Below are 8,214 nucleotides of genomic sequence, written 5' to 3'. Positions count from 1 at the left end.
TAAAACTGTCAATGAGGCCATTTCTGCTTGTTATGACTGTTGACTCCACATGGTGCAGCTTTTGTTTTGTCAGGTGGATGTAAACGCATGCGTACGGTATGAGACACATGTTTCATCCTCCGCTTCTCCTCATCTCCTTTATTTGCCCCTGGGTTTGACATTTCACACTGCGTGACAACTTGTCTCTTTTAGTGTATGTGTATTGTGTGTGTGTGTGTGTGTGTGTGTGTGTGTGTGTGTGTGTGTGTGTGTGTGTGTGTGTGTAAACGTGTGCGTGCGTGTAAACGTGTGTGTGTGTGTGTGTGTGTGTGTGTGTGTGTGTGTGTGTGTGTGTGTAAACGACTCCATGGATATACATGAGTGAATCTGTTGTACTTTCTACAGGCTTTCCTTGGAGAAGCTTGTGTTTGTAAGACAAATCCTTTGTTCACCCCTGTTGACATGAAATGCTTCTTCAATAGTAAAAGTGTGTGTGTGTGTGTGCGTGTGCGTGCGTGTGTGTGTGTGTGTGTGTGTGTGCGTGCGTGCGTGCGTGTGCGTGTGCGTGCGTGTGTGTGTGTGTGTGTGACAGAGAGAGAGAGAGAGCATGTCTACCATCAAGATGTGCTTTTTGGTGCACTTGTGTCACAACAGCCCAGAGTTGCCTCTATGCACTTGTGATGGCCCTGTCCCTATGCACTTGTGATGGCTCAAGATATATAGGCTAACAAGAACTAATCGGTCTAATTAGCACACATATCTAACCTCTTTATCAGGGTTTAGTGGTCGACGGTGTCAAACGTGGAACTCAGTTGTTGTGGAGGCAATGGCCGAATGCAGCCCAGCACGAGCTGGCGGAGAGGGGGCTTGCTGAGCCGTACCAGAGGGTCCGGGACCGGACCGGGTGCAGGCAGGACAGTGTGGATGACGCCGAGGGGCAGTGAGCCTAGAGACGAGTGTGTGTGCCGAAGACTACGAGAGCTGTGGTGAGTCTGTCCCCTTTGCAAAACACAGCGATGCTAATGCTAAGCTCATGACAGTATGCATTAGTTTATATAGCGATGGTCTTTGAGACGTCCGAACTCGGTGGGTGTAGGGATGCAGCGATTTTTTTTTTTATGTACGATTACAGTCTGAGAAAAAACCACGATTATCACGGTTTCACGATTATTTATGGACGTATAAAAATCACATGAGCATTCTTTGAACAGAGGTTTTATTGTATTTTCCATGCAATGTTTAAAGGTTGCTGTCTTTTGAAAGGTAAATAAAGGCAAATATTTGTCCAAAATAATAAATAAAATAAACAAAGTCTGACTGTAATATTTATGACAGTAGATCTCTTTGGAACAAAACATAGTCAGGCAGGTGTATTATTTTTCTACATTTCTTTTGGATCACCTGAGTAGAGAACTTGTAAAACCTGGTGGAAAAACAGATCTAACTTATCTTTTAGTGTACATTTTGATTAACTTTTAGTGACCACCTATGAGAAATATAACGAATGTGGGTAATACACTTGAGTGTTATCATCAACTGTGTCATCTTCATCCATGCCTATTAGTTTGATTATTATTCATTTTTAATCGTCTAACGTTATGCAGGTGTTGTAGAAGGTTGGAGGTGTTGGAGCCCTTAGCTGCGACTGCGACTGCAACTTCGGCAGGTTTTGCAGATTGGGGAGCCGTCGTCTTTAACAACACCCTGGGCGTCCTTTTTGTAACCGAAATGCTGCCATACCGATGACTTTAGGGGCCCTATTCTCCCACAGGCCTTAGGCGCAAAAACTGGCGTTAAACGCAAAAAAAACGTGCCTTGCGCCTGCCTCGGGAAGATAGCAACATGGTTTTAGGCCCCGAAATGCGCTTTACGGCAAAGAGGCGTGGCGCAGTGCCAGAATAGGCCAGAATGGGCATTTCGGCCTTAAATACCGGCCTAACGATATCTTCCCCCCTGGCGTTAATTTAGCGCTTAGCGCTTTTCAAAACCAGGCCTTATTCAGTGCGCCAGTTATAGGCTATTGTAATTGCGCGGAGCTCTCCTCTGCCATCTCACACTCTTGCCCCTGTCATTCAGAGGCTGTTCTCTCTCTCTCTCTCTCACTCCCTCAAATCTCCCAGCATGCATTGAGACTAATACATTTCGAGAAGAAATATCAACCAAATCAGCCTAAATTGCCTAAAGTGGTAGATAGAAATAATGTTTCTGTTCACACAACATGCAATTCTCGAACATTTCAATATTGGCCAAAATAAAACAGACATCCAAACACAACCCTATGTGAAACATACAGTATATGTAACCTAGGTGGTATATACCGTATATCCCACGCAGATTTTATGTGATTTAGATGAGAGACAGCCGCAACACGGCTGTACTGTGATGTCCGCTCCAGCAATGACTTTACATAATGTAGGCTATATTTATGTGCATCATCCTACCTGTGCAGCAGGGGAGAGAAAACGATATCATTCTGGACAAACATTCACCAATCTAATCTCATCATGACATAGGGATAGGCTATATTTTTCTAGCCAATGCGTTTAGAACATTCTTTTCACTTTGATCTTGCTATAGTGTATCGTATTTACATGCTTGCAATATTTAAACTGCAGTTAGATTGGTTTGAGAAGCATAATAATATGGAATAATAGCCTATATATGGAGACAGACAGACGGGGATGAAAGGGAGGGGGGGAGCAGAGCACTTGGCTTTTCTGACCACCGGACTGGATCGCTCCGTGGAATTGGAGCTTAAAAGGGAAGCTTGTGATTTGTTTACTGCACTTCCCCAATGAGCAGATTGTGCATAATTTTACGCTTAAAAGGCGTGGTTATAATGCTTAAGGCCACCTGTAGCGCTGTTTTTAGGCCGTTGCAACGATAGAGCCCTAGATGTTTTTTTGGGGGGAAGAGATCATCTCTTTGGGATGAGCTGTGTTTTGTGCACCCGCTAAATAGTCCGTGCGGAAACTAAGCGAGAGACCGGTTCCTCTCGTTCCAGCGCTGTCTGCGCCGCATGGGAGTTTAAACTGGCGGACTTATTTTGACAACACAACACCCGGTGTTACGGAGCCTCTGCAGTTTTAAATCGCGGTTAATAGTCAAACCGGTTAACCCCTGCAACCCTAGGTGGGTGCACTGCTGGGAATGCCGTGGAGTGGAGTGCATGATTTTGTGCGATTTGAGCGATCGGAACACGGTTTTGCGGCAGAACAAGGCTTTTCGGCATCACTACCCTCTTGCTCTCCTCCTCCTCCTCGCTCTCCTCCTCGCTCTCCTCCTCTTCCTCCTCACTCTCCTCGCTCTCCTCACTTTCCTCTTCCTCATCTTCTTCCTCGTCTTCCTCCTCGCTCTCCTCCTTTTCCGCCTCCTCTTCCTTGTGCTCCTCCTCTTCTTCCTCGTCCTCTTCCTCATCTTCCTCCTCATCCTCGCTCTCCTCCTCATCTTCCTCCTCCTCCTCCTCCTCGTCTTCCTCGCTGCTCTGCGAGGCTGCTGTCTCCTTCAGCTCCATGTGAGCCTTCTTCAACGCTTTCTGCTCATCTTCATCCTCCTCACTCTCGTCCTCTTCCTCATCCTCTTCCTCACTCTCCTCCTCTTCCTCCTCACTCTCCTCCTCTTCCTCTTCCTCGTCTTCATCGTCTTCCTCACTGCTGTCAGCCTTTGTGGCTGTCGTCTCCTTCACCCCGATGTGGTCCTCCTTCAACTCTTTCTCCTCATCTTCCTCCTCCTCGCTCTCCTCCTCGCTCTCTTCCTCTTCCTCATCTTCACCCTCCTCGTCCTCTTCCTCATCCTCTTCATCGTCTTCCTCCTCTTCCTCGCCTCTCTCCTTCACCTCCATGTGAGCCTTCTTCAATGCTTTCTGCTCATCTTCATCCTCCTCACTCTCGTCCTCTTCCTCATCCTCTTCCTTGTCTTCCTCCTCCTCACTCTCCTCCTCTTCCTCGCTCTCTTCCTCCTCTTCCTCGCTCTCCTCTTCCTCATCTTCCTCCTCCTCGTCTTCCTCGCTGCCGTTGGGCTGTGAGGCGGCCGTCTCCTTCACCTCGATGTGATCCTTCTTCAACCCTTTCTCCTCATCAGTGTCAGACGTGGGTGACATCACCTCTGAGATGTCTTCATGACTGGGCTCTCTGGGTTCTCCATACACCAGCTTGTTCTCTGGCACCCCGTCTTTGGATGGAACTTCAACATCCTGCACCTGCAGTGTTGACTCAATGTTGATTGAGTGGTCTCGGCCTGGTCCTTACAGTGTAGCCTCTGCAGGGAATGATTTATGACATGACAGATGATATCATAGTGACATCATCAGTGTCTGTCATAAATCACTGATGATCACTTATGCATAAAATCGGTGATGTCATCAATGATGTTAGCCACAAATGCACGGTCCCCCTTGGTTGTCAGCCTGATTCGGGGCACTCCCAAGAGGCCTAGCTCAGAGGACCTCAGGGCCCGGTTTGACGCGTACGGGTGTAAAAGATCGACTATATATGCGGGGGCTTGGCCATGGACAGCTCTAAAAGTGAAAACCAGAATTTTAAAATGGATTCTAAGATGGGCCGGGAGCCAATGTAGGGCGGAAAGGATCGGAGTGATATGGGACGTTTTTTTGGACCGAGTGAGTAGTCTGGCTGCAGCATTTAGGCCGATTATAGCCGTGTTCTGACTGAATCGTTCACTCATTCACTCACTCACTATTCCCCATATAGTGTTTATCATATAGTGAACTATATAGGTAATGATCAAAGGAGTTTCAGACACGACACAGGTTTTTTTTCCTGAAAATCATTGCGTCACCAGATGCGCCGGGTATTCATGTGACGCAAGCAATCCGCACCCACTATCACATAAACAAACCGAGCTCTCCAGCAGATTGAAATGTCCTCAGGTAGTATTGATGTTGCATGTTTTGACTGCTAAATCCTAAATCGTTGAAATTCTAATTACGTGCATGTGTGGTTTTGTCAACTATGGTGCTGTCTCCTAATAGCAAGCTGTGCTGGTCAAGTATCTCACGAGCCTGTTAGCTCGTGAGCTAGCGACTTTCTTCTCCTTCGGTAAAGACAACCGCATTCATTGTGGTATACCGGGGGATATGTAGAGTACATTTGCTGTTCACTAGAAATCGCTGTGCATTGTGGGTATTTTATAGCGGACTATGTAGTGAATCAAATTAACAGTGGAGAATCCAGACACTAGTAGCCTACAAAATGGCGAACAGACTAAATAGTCCACTATTTCTGCCATAGGGACCGATTCTATCACTGGACAAAAATTTTAACTGAGAAACAGAGAGAGTCCACGTTGCCGATTGCAGATCGATCTGAAACTGCACATTGCGCATTGGAATAGGCAGGAAGTGAAGAAGCCAGTTTTTCAATTTTCCCAATGATGTCACAGACATTGTTCCAGCATCGATAATGTCACAGACACTGATGATGTCATAGACATTGTGACATCGGTGATGATGTCATAAAAGCCCGTCCGAAGAAAAAAGTGCAACACACTTCACACGCGAGAGGAAGAAAATCCAATGTGCGGTCTCTTTCACCTCACATTTCTTAAGGCAGACCTCACATGAAACTTTTGAAGGCAGAAGTGTTTCAGGCATGGCGTCTGAAGAGGAAAGTGAAGCGGGTGGTGTTGGATGTCCACCCGACTGAGAGTGCACTTGTCGTTCAATATGGGTTGGAGGCAACTATCCTGGGAGAGCTGGCAGACGTCAAGGTCACACGAGAACGCGAGTGTCAGCAAATTATTCGCCTGAAAAGCTTGAATGCCAAGACCGATATAGCCTCCTTGGCTGCGAAGGTAGTGGAGGAATGCAGGCTTATTGATCTGTCCAAACTAGCCGAGGTGGAGCAGCTGATCTTCTATCTGCAAAACCGCAAAAAGACAAATGACAAACAAGAGAAGCGACAGATCTCACCTAGAGACCTCACACCGGAGCAGGACAAGGAGGTCAACATCAACAACATCGATGACTATGTGGAGCTGCTCTATGAGGACATCCAAGAGAAGACCAGGGGAGCCACCCTCATCCTCCATCTGGCTAAGAACCCTGACAACCTGGAGGAGCTCATGCAGAACAAGACAGCCCTGGGAGCCCTGGCCAGAGTCCTGAGAGAGGAAGGGATGCAGCGCCATGACCTTGCAACAACCATCATCTATGTTTTCTTCTGCTTCTCCAGTTTCTCCCAGTTCCATGGACTGGTCACACAGTATAAGATTGGGGCCCTGTGTATGGACATCATAGAACATGAGCTGAAGAGGTATGACCTCTGGCAAGATGAGCTGCAGAAGAAGAGGTCCTATGAAGAAGGCTCTGGGAACCAGACTCTGAAGAAAGAACATGATAATACTTTCAGAAAGTACCAGAGCCTCCTGATCAAACAGGAGCGGCTTCTCAGAGTTGCTCTGTCCCTGCTGTTGAACCTTGCTGAGGACACCCGCACAGAGCTGAAGATGAGGAAGAAAAACATTGTTCAAATGCTGCTGAAGATGCTGGACCGGGAGGACCAGGAACTGCTGGTGCTGGTTGTCTCCTTCCTCAAGAAGCTCTCCATCTTCCTGGAGAACAAGAATGACATGTCTGAAGCGTATGCAGTGGGAAAGCTGGTCAGGCTGGTTCCCTGTGACCACAAGGAGCTCCAGAGCACCACCTTACGTCTCCTCCTCAACCTTTCCTTCGACAAAGGCCTGCGCAGCCAAATGGTCCAGGCAGGACTCATTCCCAAACTCTCTTCACTGCTAGCTGACGAGGACCAGAGACAGCTGAGCATGTGTATTCTCTACCACATCAGCATGGATGACAAAGTCAGGTCCATGTTTGCTGATACAGACTGCATACCACAGATGATGAAGATGGTGTCTGATTGTGGCGAGGACAGGATGGATGCTGAGCTCATCTGGTTGTGCATCAACCTGGCTGCCAACAAGAGGAATGCACAGGTCATCTGTGAAGGCAATGGTCTGAAGATGTTGATGAAGAGGGCACTGCAGCTGAAGGATGTTCTAATGATGAAGATGATCAGGAACCTGTCTCAACATGACGGATCCACCAAGAATCTTTTCATAGTCTATATGGGTGACTTGGCAGCCCAGATCAGCGAGGAGGAGGCTGATGAGTTTGTGATAGAGTGCTTGGGCACAATGGCCAATCTCACCATCTCCGACCTCAACTGGGAGCTGGTTCTTAAGGAATACAACCTGGTGCCCTACCTTAAAGATCGACTCAAACCAGGTTCCGCTGAGGATGACTTTATCCTGGAGGTGGTGATCATGATCGGTACCGTGTCCATGGACGACTCTTGTGCTGCCCTGCTGGCCAAATTTGGCATTATTCATTCCCTTATTGAGCTACTTAATGCCCAGCAGGTGGACGATGAGTTTGTGTGCCAGATTGTCTATGTCTTCTACCAGATGGTCTTCCACCAGGTTAGCAGGGATGTCATCATCCAAGACTCGCAGGCACCTACTTACCTCATCAACCTGATGCACAATGACAACGCTGAAATTCGTAAAATCTGTGACAACACTCTCAACATCATTGCTGAGTATGACGAGGAGTGGGGCAAGAAGATCCAGAGTGAGAAGTTCCGCTTGCACAACGCCCAGTGGCTGGATTTGGTGGAGAATCAGCAGATGGAGGCAGGAGAGCCCTTCTTGTATGGGGATGACGGGGAGCTTTTCATCGGCAATAGAGATATGCCAACGGAGATTATGTGGAAGAGAGCCGCAGATGTAATCTGTCCAGCAGATGGTACCATCAGTCCCGACTTCTACACGACTTCCAAAGGCCCGTGAAACACCACCAGGCTGCCACACTACCCAGGCTAAGAGCACCGTGGCTGGGCACAGACACCCAGGGCAAGCCCCCCTACCACCAGGCTGCCACTACCCAGGCTGAGAGCACCATGGCTGGGCACAGACACCCAGGGCAAGCCCCCCTACCACCAGGCTGCCACTACCCAGGCTGAGAGCACCATGGCTGGGCACAGACACCCAGGGCATCCTTCCGTTATGGCACGGAATGTCCATCTGTCACGTACGCGTATGCGTGGGCTCGCATACGCTGCTCGGCCTCTATTTGGCCTCGCCCGCAGCTCGGCTGCTGCGTGGCCTCACCTGCTCTATTGGCATGTGCAGCGCACAATTGCTCAACTTCGCACCACTGATGACATCACAATTGCTCGAGTGACCATCACTGATCACATCATGGAGTGACGTCACTCA

At 48.3% G+C, this 8,214-nt stretch overlaps 1 pseudogene across 1 annotated transcript; it reads left to right on the top strand.

Moving 5' to 3' along the window:
* The first annotated feature begins 5,556 nt into the window (after positions 1 to 5,556).
* On the top strand, positions 5,557 to 7,785 carry LOC310798448 (kinesin-associated protein 3 pseudogene; annotated as a pseudogene). The gene has a single exon. The product of its transcript is annotated as a kinesin-associated protein 3 pseudogene (transcript).
* Positions 7,786 to 8,214: the final 429 nt, after the last annotated feature.

Source organism: Poromitra crassiceps (assembly GCF_964638095.1).
Source record: "Poromitra crassiceps genome assembly, chromosome: 25".
Classification (NCBI taxonomy): domain Eukaryota; kingdom Metazoa; phylum Chordata; class Actinopteri; order Beryciformes; family Melamphaidae; genus Poromitra; species Poromitra crassiceps.
This window is presented reverse-complemented; position numbering and strand designations above follow the sequence as displayed.